This window comes from Microcaecilia unicolor, chromosome 11 (genome assembly GCF_901765095.1).
Source record: "Microcaecilia unicolor chromosome 11, aMicUni1.1, whole genome shotgun sequence".
Lineage (NCBI taxonomy): Eukaryota > Metazoa > Chordata > Amphibia > Gymnophiona > Siphonopidae > Microcaecilia > Microcaecilia unicolor.
The window spans coordinates 76,020,466-76,037,213 of NC_044041.1; the positions used below are offsets into that span (position 1 = coordinate 76,020,466).

Genomic DNA, 16,748 nt, shown 5'->3' on the forward strand with positions numbered 1-16,748 from the left:
TCCATTTTCTTCTGGATATATGCCTGGGGGGTGCACTGATGCCCCCATCCTCCTCACATACACACACGCCCCTTGCGTGGATGTGGAATCTGGAGATGTTTGTGTTTGGTTTTTCTTGCTTGGGGGGTTTGAAGATTCTCGCTGCTGCTGCTCCAGCTGCTGCTTTCTGTTCGGTTTTCTGCAGTCAGAATTTGCTGAGCATTCCCAGCCAGCCCAAGCTGTGTACAAGTCTTCTGAGCTGCCTTTCATCTTAGTCGCTGCTAAGTGTGGTGCTCAGGTTATTAAGGATGCAGATCTGAGGTGCTGTCCGGGTTTCATCCCTTCTTCTCTTCCTTTCCTGCTTCTGAACATCTTTATTTTCTTCATTCTCAGCTCTAATACTTGGAATGAAGGTGTCCATCATAATCTGTGCTGGAACAGTTGCAACTCAATTGGAGTTTTTTTCCCTCCTTGGCATTCCAGATCTTAAAGTTACAGCAACCCCCTTGAAGACAGTGTCACTATCCTTCCCAGAGTCCTTGTAGCCTTTCATCTGTAAACCTTAGCAAAAGTTTGAACTTGGACCACAGGGATAATCCGGATCTAGATAACCATGCTATGTGTACGGATAAACTCTGCATACTCAAGTTCGTCTAAGTTGAAAGGTAATGATTTCTTCAGTTTCAGTACAAGGTGGTTGCACGGTCAGCTTTACCCCAGGTCTGCCCTCCCCCCCCCCTCCCCACCTCACTCCTTTTTCTTGGATTTAATGAGGGATCGTATGTTATTTCTATGGCATTGAGTAGGGGGAGAGACCAAAAGGCGTGAAAAAAAAGCAGAGAATAACAGTTCATGCAGGGATGGAACAATGGACTTCAATTCAGAGTGGACAAAGACCGAGAAGCTCGGGCTGTTTGGATTTCTGCACACGTCCCTCCTTAGCTTGAGCACTTTCGGGGACCTCAAGTAACTGTCCAGACTCTTATCTCTGGGAGCTGTGAGAAAATGAGTTTGTGTGTAGTGGTGGGGAGGAAGACTTGGACTGAAGCTGGGGTGGGGGGAGGCGAGGAGGTGGCGGCGGCTGGGGGAGGGGAGAGTTGATAGCCATAGAGTTGGGAAGTAAGGTCTTCCTACTGTACACGGTTTCTGTCTCAGCTCACTGAAGCACAAGTAAACAGCCCTTTTGAGATAAATTCCCCTAAATGTTCAAGGACTTTTACAAAGCAGCCTGCCCGTGACTCACCAAGAGGTCTATTCTTTAACGTAGAACTTGATTTGGGGGAGATGGGTTTGCCTTTCAGAAAAATTTGCTACTGAGGGTGCCTCTGGACTTACTTAAATGCAACTTTAAGTTTAAATTTTCCTACCAGCAAGCAAGTAAGTAAGTAAGTAGCATTTTTAACTCTCTTACAAAATATTAGGAGCTGGTTAATCATTTTTAAAGTTATAGGCTTTCCTGAAGTGACTTTCCTTATTCACATAAAAACTCTTAGCTTTCATTTTGTTTTTAATATTAGCAATTTTATTTCCCTTCAGTGCAAAATTTACCTGCTATATAACTCACTGCCAACTTGCAGCACTCTCCCTCCTGCATCCAAGTTTTAATGACCTATTATCCATCTTATCATAAAACAAGCCTCTAAGACAAACAGTTGCGTAATTGTTGAAGACCCTGGGAAAATGCTGAGGGGTCTGTGAGAAGAGGCTGCCCGGACGCCAAAGCCTCTTGTTTTCAAGTCCTCGCTTCACTCAGACTTTATTGTCATGGTAATTTCTCCCTGCGCGTTTTTGAACTTGATTTTGATTCCTTTCTTTGGGGACCACATTTTTCTCGGTCACTTATTTGTGGGAAAATTTCCTCTGTAGCTACAGTGTGAAATTAATTAATCAGGCCTCCATTGGAATGGGGCACAAAAGAGAAGACTGGGGAAATTTACAAGACAAGACCGATTTTATAACCTGGCTTGCTGCGGAGGAAGGAAATGCTGGCACTACAGTAAGTAAAAACAGTATTTTTTTCCCCTCTCCCTGTTTATATTTAAGCTAATGTTAATTGGTGGAACTTTTGTTTACAGCTAAGCAGGGATGTAGTAAACCTGATGCATTTAAGGATCAGTGTAAGCTTTTTTTCCCCCTTATCCAGTTAAGTGGGCTGGTGAGAATTCTGCGGTTCTGTCCAAACTGCAGTTTTATCCAGGTTTCCCTTTCAGCGATCACCTCCCTGAAGCCTTAAGTGTTAGTACTCAAGAAAAAAACAAACAGACAAACAAAAAAAGCGTGAGACCTGTACTAAAACACACTGGTGTTTCTACAGCCTGTGTCTCAGGGTGGACTTAACAGCTTTTGTTGATTAAAATATATACATTTAGTAGAGCTTGGAAAACAATATTATATTGTGCTATTTAATTTTTCCAGTGACTAAACGTTAACTTCAGGGTGTTGCTATTTCAGCTTCTCTTTCATTCTCTGTACTGATTACATTGACTTTAACCCTGCCATAATTTTATTATATACACACAAACACCGCTTTTACATTTATCACACTAACCCCTTCTTCTGAATTAGCGTCTTTTTAACACAAGCATGAAACATGTGTTCCAACTAGACTCATAGGTTTAGCCTGCTGGGTGAAGTGGAAGGCCACGGTTTGCTACACGGTTACTAAGCATAGTCGCCCAGCAGTTTCCCCTTCCAGCCACCACATACAGATAGAGTTCCAGTGTTACTGCTTGTTCATATCTTCGTGTCAATTATTTAGTGCTCAGGGAATTTTATTGGCGTATTTTCTTCAGCTTTTGATATTGTGAGTTCTCTCTTGCACAGATTTACCAATAGAATGAACTCAAAATAATGCAACAGTCTGATCAGAACAGCATGATGGCTCGTAAAATCTCTGTGTTCTGTATTCTACACCTGGAATTCTGGACCCACAACTGCACTTCAGTCTGCTCTGCAGAAAGTATATTTTGCATGACAATGCACAAGAAATAAGACGTTTGAAAGAGAAAACAGGGGACACCCAATATTTGAATCCGCTCAGCATCTGCCAGTGCAGGCCTAAGAATCATTATTTCCCATATACACACCAGCTCTCGCGCGCATTTTTCTAACCATAAATTGAAAGCACAAGAGAAAACAATGTCCTCCTTACTGTACGTGACATTTTCCTGGTCCTTTCTGGTATTCTGTAAACATTTTCATTTGCCTTATTACTGAGATAATAGCAACAAAACACAAGCTTTAACCGTCTGGCTTACCTCTTTAGTCAGCTATACGGAAAGGTGTGGGACAATTTACAGTCTCTTTTTTAAAGCATTTTCTGATCATTTTGATACGCAGATAGCAGAGGAGATGTGTTTGTGGAAATACCAGTGTTTTTACTTGGTTAGTCATGTAAAAGAACCCCGAGAAGCCAAGTGTTCCGTAGTTGCTGGGAAAGTTACTTATTAATCCTTCGACAATTATCTTACAGAATACTGTACGTCACTCACTGACTCTTAGCACTACCCTCTGTTTCTTCTTTATTTTCAGGTACAGTCAATAGAGGACTTCATTCATTAACAGATATTAAGGTAAATTTGATCTGGGTGCTTTCTTTGGATGAAATGACTAGATATGCAACTGATATAATACAGGTCTCGTGTACAGTATGAAAATTATTTGCGCCTGTGCAATCTTCTGTCATATGTTGTGTATTTAGCGCACGTGCTAATGGTTTCTGATCGCTCAGGGTGCTCAGGAGCAGAATTATTACAGACACCAGGCTATCCATATATTTGAGGTTGCTTGAGTTACATAGTTTGAGCCTACTTACAAGTTTAGAAAATCCATGATTCCCTAAATTAGCAACCGGTTAACGGAACACGGTGTAAAATACTAAAATTGCTTTGAATACATAATGTAATCGGATTGACTAAGTTACTTGATATCACCCAGGGCGTGTTTACCCAATCGACCAATATGATTGCTCTAATGGATATATTCTGATTCCTCTCCTAACATGCACATGAAACAATATTAAATGTGAAGATAAATGGAGAAATATGACACGATTCTTACTTAAATGATGTGCATAACACACTGATCTGCACATAACATAATTGACAGGTGGAGAAGAAATTTAAAAAAGGAAGCAAAATGATCAGACATTGGCCTTACTAAAAAAAAATAGGCAGGTGGAATGAGGTGGACCACAGGAGCCAGGGCCCTACCAATATTTTGCCTTACACAGCTTCAGCAACTAGACAGCTTTGGGCTGGGGCTGGAGATTGGTTTTGCTTGACCCCTCCAACCAAAAAGATGTTCGGCTGCTCTTGCAAAAGATATAAAATAGGTCACTTATTTAAACTCGGATAGGTTTGCCTACAGAAATTGGTCGGCAGCTGGATGTCAGGGCAGGCTGAGAAACTTATAATTCAATAAGTATTTAATGCTTCTGTAGCTTAAGATCTCCTTCACTTGAGAGTGAATGATATGACATGCAGTCGATGCAGCAGGAGTGTAGCCGGCACTGTTTCACGTTCAGGGTTTCACGATAATTCTACTGTAGCTGATTTCAAGATTTCCACAGATCATTTATTTCCCTGCTCAAAGTCACGTATGCAGGCCTAAAATTGTACAGGAAAGGAACAGTGACTTATCTCCTAGACTAAAAATGCTTGCCATAGGACATGCGCTGATACCTTTACGGTAACATGATTGCAGGATCCATCTGCATACTTGCATTGGCAGAAGAGAGCCTGCCTGCCTGCCTCCCTCCTCCCATTTCTTGGAACGCCTTAACTCTTTCACGGAAAGGCAAAATTAGGAAACCCCGAGCAGTTTCATGTTGCTTTGAAGTCTGCCTGGCTTTGACAGTAAGCTTCTTGCTTAAAATGGATGGAGAGTGAATTTCTGGAATATACTGGCATTCTTCTATTTGCCTTTGACATTGAAAGCAGAGGCAGCCTACATCTTTTTGTTTGGGAAGATCAAATAAACCAAGCTCTGTCTCTATCCTCCATCTACCTGGCTGCTGATGTTGTGTTAGAAAAAAAAATTGGTAGGGCTGGGCAATAACCCGTTCTGCTGCCTATGCTTGTGGAACGGTAAAAAAAAACCCACACACACACACGTCGGACATTGCGTCTCTTCCGGATGTGTGCACACAGTATTGCGTTAAGACGTAAATACTAAGAATTTGCAACGAACACAAGCAAAGACATGCTATCTGAAGAAATAAGAAATTTATTACACACACACACATACCTTCAGAGTTGGTCTTCTGTAATTGCTAGGTGTGTGTATGTATAGATAGATAGATAGATAGATAGATAGATAGATAGATAGATAGATAGATAGATAGATAGATAGATAGATAGATACACACACACACACCTTCAGAGATGGGCTTCAGTAATTGCTAGGTAAATATTCACACAATATATTAAACTTTTGGGCACGATCTCACCAACAAAGGCACAAAAGTAAGAGATGCGTTTTGTTCTCTGTCTAAAGCTTCCTTGCTCCACCCCCTTATATTGAATGCAATTTTTTTATTTCAGTTTGTATTTGTGCATTTCTCCTTTTGGGGTGGGGGATGGAAACAGCACCGCTATGAAAATATCAGGCCATAGGTTGCATAGCAGCAGATTTTTCTCAACGTCCATTTGTAGCCCTACTTAAAGACATTTAAAGGGTTTATGCATCTGACGTCACCCACGTTTGTGGAACTGCTGATTTGACTATGTGCAGTTTTCACATGCAATGGGGAAAACATTACTTCATATCTTATGCAGTATAGATTTAAATATATTTATTATAATTGCTTTCAGTTTAGGATGCCACATAAGCGTCTTCTCTCTAGTCTATTGGCCATATTTCTAACATTAGAATTATTTAATCTCAGAACACATATGTGGCATAGTACAGAATATATTTGTGCTTCAACTGTTTATCTGGAATATAAAATTCTACTAGAATGAAAGAAAATTATATGTATTAAGTTAAAAGGGCGTTAAAACGTCAACGTCACAATGTAGATAGATACATCACAGATGTTTCCTCTACTATGGGTTTATGAGAAGAACCTTATAGAATTGTGAATGAATGGATGAGCTGGCCTTTGACGTCATTACTATATGACTAAACTCAGGCCCTATGATTCAAATATATCACATTTTAGGTGGGAGAGGGTTCTTTCAAGAGCAAGCAGAAATAGGGAAATTACCTCTAACGGATAATAAAATCTGACTTTTTTCACATTATCTTCAAAATACATTGAGCACTACTTGAAGGACTGGCCTGGTTAAATAAAATAAACATAATTAACTATAGATGATCTCTACTACCACAGAACTAAGTAGTAATACTGACAAGCCGCCAACAGGAGAAAATCGGTCCAACTAGAAAAACACCATATAATTCTATCAGATATTAGTTACACACTTAATAAGGAAATCCATTTTTTTCTTTAAAATATGAGGTAAATAATGCCTTCTAATTATATTTTTCCAATATTAAGATGATTGATTTCAGATGATAGTAAACAAAGGTAGGGGATCCAAATGATCTTTTTAAAATCAATTTCACCTCCAAGTCAATGCCGTCACAGAAATTCGGAAAGGAAAGTTGGTAGCTGTTTTGCTCAAGCAGGCCAAACAGATACTATAGCAGGTAAAAAGGAACAACGTTAATTTGTACAAGGAGAAGCGTAGCTTTTCAATCCCGTACCTACAGTGCTAATGTCAAAGAACTAGATGGAAATAACACCATACTGACTCCAAAGCACAAATCATTTTCAGTACCACAGACAGCAACCTCCACTGCCCTCACCGTGTGTCACGACACTGTTGAGCTTGTGGCTTGTAGCGTTTCCTGCTCTCTGCAGTCTTCCCCTGCAGTCTTCCATTGCTGTTTCGGCTGTTCTTTGCTTTGTTCAAAGCACATTTGCCTTTCTTATTATATAATCCCTGGACTAATTAGAAGTGCCTTGCTTCTTAATTACCTTGGAAAGGCACGGGGAATCAAGGTAATCCAATTACATCATTCGGATTGGGGGAGGGGTGGGGTAAGGAAAGGAATATAAGCATTCATTTTGACTTATGGCTAACTTTGGAAAACTAAATTAATGTATTTTGGGAAACTTCTTTGCAAGACTGTTTTTCATGAACACTGCAGGTATGATACGATGGTAGACAAGCAGGATAAATTAAATGGGAAACTAATAGAAAGTGTTTCAAGCTCAATCTCTATCACTTCAGAAAACAAAATGGAGTGAGAGAATAAGGATTACAGCAGCCTATGAGCTGCTGTAATCCTTCTGTAAACCAGTTTTTAGTCACTCAGTGCTTTCAGAAATGTCTACACAGTGTACACACACACACACCATGTATATAATCTGTATATGTAGGTTATGTGAAATGATATATATAGAGATATAGAGATAGAGATATATAAACACACACACATTCTTGTAAGGTATTAACTTGACCCTGTTTTTTGTTTGCTTGTTGTTTTGTTTTGTTTTACTGTTTTTCACCTTTATATGTTCGTGACCAAAATCTTTGCAAAACGAGCTCTTTTAAAATTATGCTGTTTTGGGGGAGGGCTTCCCAGTGGTTTCCCGAGCTGGGATTCTGAACCGGAGCAAATAATCGCTTAGCCTCGTGTTATTGCTGGTACCATTATATTAATTGCTCTGGGAATTTTTCTTTGCAAAATGCATAGGGTGCCTTTTCAAAAATAAAATCCTCTTCAGATTCACAAAAGGGTTCTTTTCAGTGTTTGGTTGCTGAACAGGGATGGTATGCAGAGGAGCTTTATAAATCCGAAAAACCTGAACAGACAGGAGAACGAGCAGGTATAATCCAGAAAGTCATCCTGACAGACCCACTGGGTTTACTGGCCCATGTCGGTTCCTTATACAGGACTTATATGCATGCTTGGCATGTAAATGTGTCTGAATCAGTCCATTCAGGTGCTTCTGTACTAATGAGGATGCTTCCTAGCTTTGATTAATTATGAAGTCTAATGAAGCTCCACTGTAAATCCAACCTGCACATTGGAGAAAATCCATGGAAAATGTGCTCTGCTCCACTCCTATCAAGATCCTTGTACAGTCAGTGGAATAAGGGAGCCGCAGCCATGACACCTGCAGGCGGTCCTATAGAGGGGCGGGCGGTCAGGTGCTATAACCCTGCTTCTCATCAGTATGAGTATATATGCTACTAAAATCCATTCCCATAAGCTCAGACCTAAATCAATAATTGCTATAGAAAAAAATGTTTGAGCCATTTTAAGATGGGCCTAGGTGAGGTGCAACGAACGTTAGTACAGTTACATAAATAACCAGCTTGGTCAGACTTAGAGACAAAAATAGTGCACGTATTACATTTAGAAATATACCAGAATATATAACATTACGCTAAATCACACCTAATGACATGTACACACCAACACTATAAAATTGTTTATACATACATTTTTTAGCACACTTCCAATAAACAATGTAAATTCGCGCACTGAATTTTGTACATTATAAATGTACATTATTATGCGGTCAGTATTTCCGATTTTTTGGACACAGACCAGCAGCCTACTCTAAAATGCATGGCTCTGCATCCCAACCTGTTCGAACCTTCATTTGGTATTTGAGCTCTTGAGGTCCACTAATTTGTGGATCACAGGAGAGAGAGAAAGAAAGTGAGCTTTCTCCCCCTTCCCCCACCCCTCCTAGCACATTTGAAACTGGACTACAGATAGCAAAGGATCGCCAGTTTTAGACACAAACCTCTCCAAAGAGATCCTCAACGTGGAAGATTAACACAAAGGCTTATTCAGAGAGCAGTCTGTGCCCATAGTTGTGACATGTACTGTATTGAAAAAAAAAACTGCATTAAAAAAAATCTCTTTCTTTCTACTGCTGGAAGCCGAGGCCTAAATATTTATATCAGTGCTAATGAACTATCTATGTAAACTTGAAATAGTGTATAACTGTTGCCGGACGAGAATGGTAATATTTTCTTCTGTCAAACAATTCAAATATTTACATGAATGGACAAGAAGCAGCGGCGGAAATAGAAGATTTGTGGATTTCCCCCTTATGGCTCTGCTTTATCGCCTTGCAGATTTGTTGTCTCTTGATTACCCGCCTTGTACAGTTTGGTTTAAGCGGGGGATGAACGTGGCTTCCCGTTTCCAACTGCAGGAATTAAGTGGCAGGTACAATGACAGGTGCTCTCGGCATACCTACAGCCTTAAAACCGGGCGTGATAGACGGGAAAGGCAACACCCAAGACTGGAGAGGGTAGTCTTATTGCACGGGCTGCTTCCTGGACTCAAATCCATATAAGTTTCACAAAGCAAGAATGGGTAGTGCTACAAAGAAGATTAACCATATTGCCAAGTACCTACCAATTCTGCTACACTTTCAAAGAAGGCTGTTACTACTACTTGCCAATGGGGAGACCGATTTTACTCAGAAATATTAATTTTCTCATGAATTCCTCATCTCTCTTTCTCTGTTTGGCCTACAAATAGGCTTTCTGCCTGATGCAAAAATGAAAAACGGGGGTGGGAAGTTGGGAAGGAAGTAAATTCTCCTGGAAATAACATTTTAGGCCATATCCTGGTGGTACTGACAGCTCAAGCAGGCTATCAATGTTGTTTCTGTACTAAGAGGAAAGATAGAACCAGACCGTCCAAAAGGGACAAGCTAGCCCATTTCCCTGTGTTCTTCCTATGGCCCTGTTCCGTTCCTTCCAATGTCCTGCATCGTGATCTTCCTTCAGGGCCAGTCTCATGCCAGTCCTTATCCTGTATTTCAGGCGGAACTGAATATGGGCTTCTCACATTTCCTTTTTAATATCTATATTTTTTTGGTTCACATCTTTACTCTGCGTCTCTTCTGATCCGTATTTGCCTCCCAGCTCCGTTTTCATTTTAATGTGTAGGTACTATACATTTTGATATCCCTTATTCAAATGTCTTTATTCCAGTGTGTCCAGTGCCGATGTGAAAATTTTGTATATATATAGATAGACAAAAATGTACTTATCGGCATTGGGCACATTGGCATAAAAACATTTGAATACGGGAGACCTACACAGAAAGAGAAACAAATAATTTAAACGCATAACTTATCAATATCGGTAAACAAAATTGACTAATTACCATTTAACAAGCACATTTTAACATCGGCTTCTTAATATGAAAAAGAAAGTTTGGATTACGAATCGAAAAAGAAATTCTCTTCAGAGGTAATATCGCTTTAAAATTCTCTAGAGTCAGAGAATGGCCTGAAGCCGAATAATTTTAGAAATACAAAACCTAGTGGACTCTATTGGCGATAAGTATCTACACTGATTACCTGGGGGGGGGGGGGAGGCAAGGGTAATTGATATCAAAAGTTTCATTTTAAAAAGATGGCTAGATGTATTTTTACATTTAATAATCCTGGAATGATAATGAGGTCTTGTTATGACGATTAAAACGGAAGTGACCGCTCTAAATGAAGACATTAAACTGGACATAATACATAAAAATATTTGGATTTACTATGAAGAGAGACAACCGAGGCCCGCTGAAAATAATAAGCAACTTCAATATGTTATCTGTGGCGGAACCCACACATTTTCACCTTTAGGTTCTCCAGTATATTTCTCCTACAGTTAAAATTGTAATTAAACATTATCTATTTGCTCAGAACATCGAAAATAGCACAGATAACTTGTGTTTGTTTGTAATATAATTAGGAAAAGGGCCTAATATTTCCAAAAGAAGTTCAAACGGAAATAGCATTGGCGGGAGAACCCCTGAGAAACTTAGGAGAGTTAATCAATATAACTATTTTCCTTTAGGCTCACCTCATGCAAACTTTGATAGAGAAAAATATGACTGTTAAGGATCGAAGAAAAAAAATGAACGAATCTTTGTACAGGTGTAACCAGATTCCTTCAGCTACTGTAAGAGTGCTATAGTTCGTATAAATGCAGGAAGGGTTATAAACATGAAGTTATGGATATGTTCTCCTACCATTAAAAATATCAACAGCAAGGAACTCATTATGGGTTATTCTAGAATACTGTATAATCAGGCAATTAAGGTATGGTACAGAAAAATACACGTTACCATAAAGACAATTATATATAAGGGAATTCACACCCTGCAACTTCCTGGGTAAGGAATGGAGCAGGTACCCCTGCTGTGTACACATGCAAATGAGTTTAAATTGGGAGGAGCACTATACAAAATATACACAATATCCTACCTGTGATACATTAGGAGACAAATATGATACATAGTAGGCACACACATTAAAATCGTCATCACCAAATACCTTATAAGTTTGGAGTTTTATTTTGATGGTGTATATACTATCCATTTTACAGATTATGCCAAAAGAGTTCTGTCTACTTTGATGGCTCTTTGAAGAGGCCAGATTGTACAACTGAATTAGCCATCTAGATCCGTATGCTTAGGGCCCAAATGTAGGACCACATTATTATTATTGATTCACGTGTTTCATGAATGTACAGCTGTTTCAAACGTTGGAGTCAATAGTCAAAATGGTCTTCTAGACCTCAAAAAGCTTACGCAGTATTATTGGCACTGCATTTAGACCTATCTCAGGATCATTTATATCCCTCAGGTATGATCTCGTGAACATGGTATACGACATCCCCCTTTACCCCTTAATTTAAAAAAGTTTCCTTCAAAAGCATCCTTGGTGAGATTCAAAAAAAGGGGAAAGGGTGCAAGCACCTATTAAGAGGGTCACCTACTTAAAATGCCCCTTCTGACCAAAGTGAGGAAGAGGAGGAAAAGGTGGAGGTGGGATGGGAGGGGGTTAAATTGAAGGGAGACCCTGCCTGCGTTAAACCATTACTATTACTTGGTTTAATGCAGTCCACCTTGCAAAGGTGGAATTTTCTCCTGCAGTTAAATAGATAAAAATGAAAAAAAAAAAAAGGATGGACATTTTAAGCCTATTTGGCGTTTATTTTAATAATGTCTCCCTTCATTCCAGCAAGAAGGTTACAGACACGAAGCCTTAGTGAGGTGAATCGTGTGGGATTGTATTAAGACGTCTAATTCTCAGGTTGTTAGTAATATTTCCGCATTTTCGCCAAAATGAGTAAAACGTGAAATACTGAGATGTTTCACACCCATCCAAAAGTATCTTGGAGAGGGAGCTGTGAGGTCTTGGTCTTAGGAGTTTCGTTTTCTGCTTCCATAAGGCAGGCCCGTCTCGATCTGCTTTTGCTTTAAAATCTTCTGTTAGGAGAATCAGCTTTGTTTAAGCCTGTATTTAATTTTACACTGTTCATAGACATTTTTACTGGTCAGGAAATCTGAGATTAAAATTATTAATCCCCCCCCCGTCTCCAATTCCACCTCCCCCCTCCATCTATTTTTGCGTGAGATGAACGCGTGAGAAAGGGGAGGGATTCTTTAGAAATATCTGAAAATATTTAATGGCAACACAGGAACGAAAAGTAACTTGAAAAGTGGTCCAGAAAAGAACATATGGAGAAACAGTCGTGGAGAGGATTTGGTTAGCATTGTCCCTGCAAACGGGGAGGGGGAGAGGGCTTGAGATGGGAGACTGGGGTGCAAAATATCTCCCTCCCCCAAATATCGAGCAAACTCTTTCACTGAGGTTCAGAGAGGGATGATTTGTGTTGAAAGTCTAGCAACTACCACAGTTTTTTGGATTTAAAATGCATTCAGTCTCATTGCAAAATTCTTTATAACCATACATAAAATACATAATTAAACAATAATAACCCGTGTGACTATAATCTGAGTGCTTGAAAAAGATTCTTAAGGAAGGAAGGGTTATCCCCTAAGTCTCACACCAAGCAACAGTGTTGGAAAAGAATCGGGTCACGATTTAAACAGAAGCCGGATCTTAAACGAGTCAACAGCATGGGGTTGGCTGGATATAAACATTGTAAAAGTCGTATTTGTGTACACGTATATTACACACGAATTAAAAAAAATTCATAATCCGGCAACCTGTGTGTTTTATGTATTATATTTACACACTGTACAGACACACCACACATATTCCTAAGAGTGCTCTGCAAACTTCCCTTTACCCAGGGTGTAGATCACCAAGTCCAGGGTTGGTGACATCACCATTGCTTTGCTGTGATGACCTCTGGCCCTGTCTGGGCTGTCCCAGCACAGAAGTAGGCTCTATTCAATACCGGTTGCCCCCAGCTCAGCCCTTGTGCCCCTCAGCCTCCTTTCAGCCTCAGACTTTCCCAGCTCAAACAGCCACCACCGCCTCTTTCGTTTTCTCCGAGAAGAAAAAGGGATCAAGTTTAGGGTGAAGCTGCACCCCCACCCCTCCGGGGGGCGGTGCAGAGGGGGGGGGGGGGGGAAAGGCCGTTTACTGGGTCGAGCTGTGGAGAGCTGAAACAACCTTTCGCCTCCTCTGCTAGAAGCTGGATGAGCCGGATCGTGCCTTCTTGCAGTTTGACTTGGGCAGTGAATTTAGGAAGACCCCCTTCTCTCCAGAACCCAAAGCAGGTATTTCCTCCTCTAAAATGTTTAAATTGTCTGTTTTGTGCTTCTGTGGGACTGGGGTGCGAGGATCTCAGAACTGCTTTTAACAATGCTGCCACTGTGAACGGAGAAGCCTCGGGATTTTGAAGCCGCTGTTTTGCTGCTTGCGATGAATCTGTTTGTTTAGAGAATGGAGTAAGACTGGGCTTATTAGAACGGAGAGTGGTTTTGCTCTATCAGAGTTTTGTTACCGGTTCCATCCTCACTCGGATTACGGGGGGTGGGGGGCAGGTCCGGGCTGCAGAAGGCTTGGCCTTTACCGACTGTTGACTTTAGAAGAGAGAGTTTGCTTTTCGTATTATCTCGGGATATTGGCAGAGCTGTGTTGGTGTTAACGTTTGCTTTTTTCTTAAACTTGCACTGGAAAATGAGGACGCTGTGCATTTTGAGTGTCTCTTTTTAGCTTGTAATTGCATTAACTACGGCGGATATATTCCGCGTTTCATACTTAGGCTACGGGGTTTATTTTTGTTCATGGGGTAGGGGAGAGTGTTGTTCCCGGTGGTTTTGTTTTTCAAGCATGTAGGGCTTACACAAGAGGTTGGGTTTGCCAGAGCCGAGTTCGTTTTTCTCTTTGGTTATCTAGCTGTATGAGTGTATCTGATGTCATAAAGCTAGAAAACCGAATGTAAAACCGGATTCAATGAGCTGCGATGGCAGAGCTAGTGCCGTGTCTGCATCCAGGACCTCCCGCAGGAGCAGCAGCAGCGTCGGAGCAGTGCTTTGCAAGAAGAATACTGATCTGGAGTTCGTCCCTTGTCTTTTATTTTTTTTAATTGGGGGGGGGGGGGCAGAAAACGGAGTTAGAAGGTCGCTGGGCTTGTCTAGCTTTCATTGAAGACTCTGTTGGTTCTGAGAAATTTAAAAACCTGACTTCCTTAAATCAACCATCAACAATTTCCTCTTCCAATAAACAAATAAAGTATCCGGAGCCATTGCCAGGGCCGGGTCAACCATTAGGCAAGGCTAGGCAGTCGCCTAGGACAGCAGCTTCTTTGAGACAATAAAGAGCAGCTGTAGTCTAAGTAATTCAATAGGTCCTGACAGTCACACAAACTCAAAGAATCATCAATACCTACTTTAACCTCCATTTTTGTGGGATGATCAAGCTTGTTGAGTTTAATTATAAAAAATCTTGGGGGGGGGGGGGGGGGAGCTGGCGCCTAAAAGTTGCTTGAGGGGGGTGTAAGGCTGGAGGTTTGACTTGGTTGCCCACTACTCTTGCATGGACTCTGGTGATTGACCTTTAGGGTGTAAGAAAAAAAAGTGTTTAAAGCTGAGGATGGGACTAAGCTTCACTCACCTGGAGGTTTGTTTCTGTAAAGGTTTGCAAGAAAGCAGATTGAAAATGAGCCTTTTTCCCAAGCAGGGTACCTAAGTATTTAATCATATTGCATTACCTCATTCCATCCCTGTGGTGAAATAGAAGTAAACAGCTCTTCACTTAAAGAACGGGGTTTGGCCCTGAATAGTTTTCACTTTGCTATAAATGCATTGCTTTGGGATCTTGCTAGTTATTTGTGACCTGGATTGGCCACTGTTGGAAACAGGATGCTGGGCTTGATGGACCTTCAGTCTGTCCCAGTATGGCAATACTTATGCACTTATGTAATATCAAAGTTTCTAGATTCCCTTTGGGGGAGGGTTGTCTTTAGGATTTTGAATATCAATGTGTTTGAAGTTGACAGGCAGCATGTGAAGGTGAGGGAGGGTCTTACTTTTTTCTCTTCCCCCTCCCCTTCCCCAACAAAAAAGAAAAAGGTTATTTTGCTTTTTAAGTTAATAGAATGGCAACATGAAACTAACAAGCCAATCCTCAAAATGTAATGCCAGCGCTAGAAGCGATTAGCGTCGGACTAGTGCCAGCATTAGTGGTCGCAGGATGCTCAGAGGATTCTAGCACTGGAGAAAATGTGCATGCCGAAGATTAGTGCAAATAACATGCAAATGTAGTCAAATGAATTTAATGAGGTCATTTCCAATTCCCTCCAAATGCTTCTAGAACAGTGCATAAAACGAAGCCGCAGTACTAATGCCAGGCAGTTTGGAGCAGGCATTAGGGTGTTTGAAGACAGGATTTTTTCACAATTTTTTTCTTTAAAGTCTGATGGGTTTGATTTCTTTTGGATGTGGAAGAAAGCCCGCTAAGAAATAAATGTGCACGAATCCAAGCAAAAGTGAAAGTACACATTGGCGCCTTCCGTGTAAAAACAAATTGAAAAGCTTATATTTAAAGGCACAGAAAACAGGCACTGTGTGCTTTGATTTTGGGTTTGCCCGGTGCATGCGCACAAGAGCTGAGCTTACTGCAAAACTCTTGCACATGCACCAAGCACATTCCCCCCCCCCCCCCCCCCCCCCCCCGCATTCACTTTTATAGTGCAGGTATAATTTGAATTCCGTTTTCTTTGAGCATTGGTGAGCTAGTTTTCTATGCTGCACTGGCGGTTTCAGTTCTGTGCTGTTGACTTTACTGTGGGAGTTCTGAGCATCGGCCTGTGAGTGGCTTAGCTCAAATGGGGGTAACCCCCCCCCCCCCCATACACACACGCCTGTAAAAGTCTGGAAGGAGCAGTTTAGTTGATATGTAGTAACCTGCTCTGCTGACCTGACACTTTTCAGGGTATTTTAAAAACCATAACCAGATAGGGAAAGGGAAGGAGAATGGGACTTATATACCGCCTTTCTGTGGTTTTTCCAACTACGTTCAAAGCAGTTTACATATTATATACAGGTACTTATTTGCACCTGGGACCAGGGGCTTAGCCAGACTTCAGTGGGAGAGGGGGTCCAGAGCCCGAGGTGAGGGGGCATATTTTAGCCCCCCCTCCCAGCACTGCCGCCCCTCCCTCATCCCTTTTGACCCCCCTCCCACCGCCATCAATCCTCCCCTGCCACCACCAGGTACCTTTGCTGGCGGGGGTCCCCGACCCCCGCCAGCCAAAGTCCCCTTCAGCACCGGTCTCCGAGTCCGGCACGTTTGCTGATCTGGATTCTGTTTCTGTGAGTCCTGAAGACTCGCAGAAACAGAATCTAGATCAGCAACCCGCTGGAGACCGGCACTGAAGAGGACTTCAGCTGGTGGGGGTTGGGGACCACACCAGCAAAGGTACCTGACGGTGGTGGCGGGGGGAGGTTTGGCGGCGGCAGGAGTCGAATGTGGCATGGGAGGGTCATCGGCGGCGGGGGGGGGGGGTGAAAGCAGGGGGCCAGGG

The 16,748-nt window shown here is 41.5% G+C and overlaps 1 protein-coding gene across 2 annotated transcripts in view; it reads left to right on the forward strand.

The window, feature by feature from the left end:
* Positions 1-13,106: 13,106 nt before the first annotated feature.
* The window catches only part of LOC115480561 (retinal homeobox protein Rx1-like), a 118,289-nt gene continuing 114,647 nt past the window's right edge, over positions 13,107-16,748 (forward strand). Inside the window, exon 1 of one of the 2 annotated variants that reach the window (XM_030219326.1) lies at positions 13,107-13,154. The gene's annotated coding sequence lies outside the window, so the exon portion shown is untranslated. Of the gene's footprint in view, positions 13,155-13,424; positions 13,498-16,748 lie in introns of those variants that run through there. The other variant, XM_030219325.1, reaches the window with a different exon arrangement.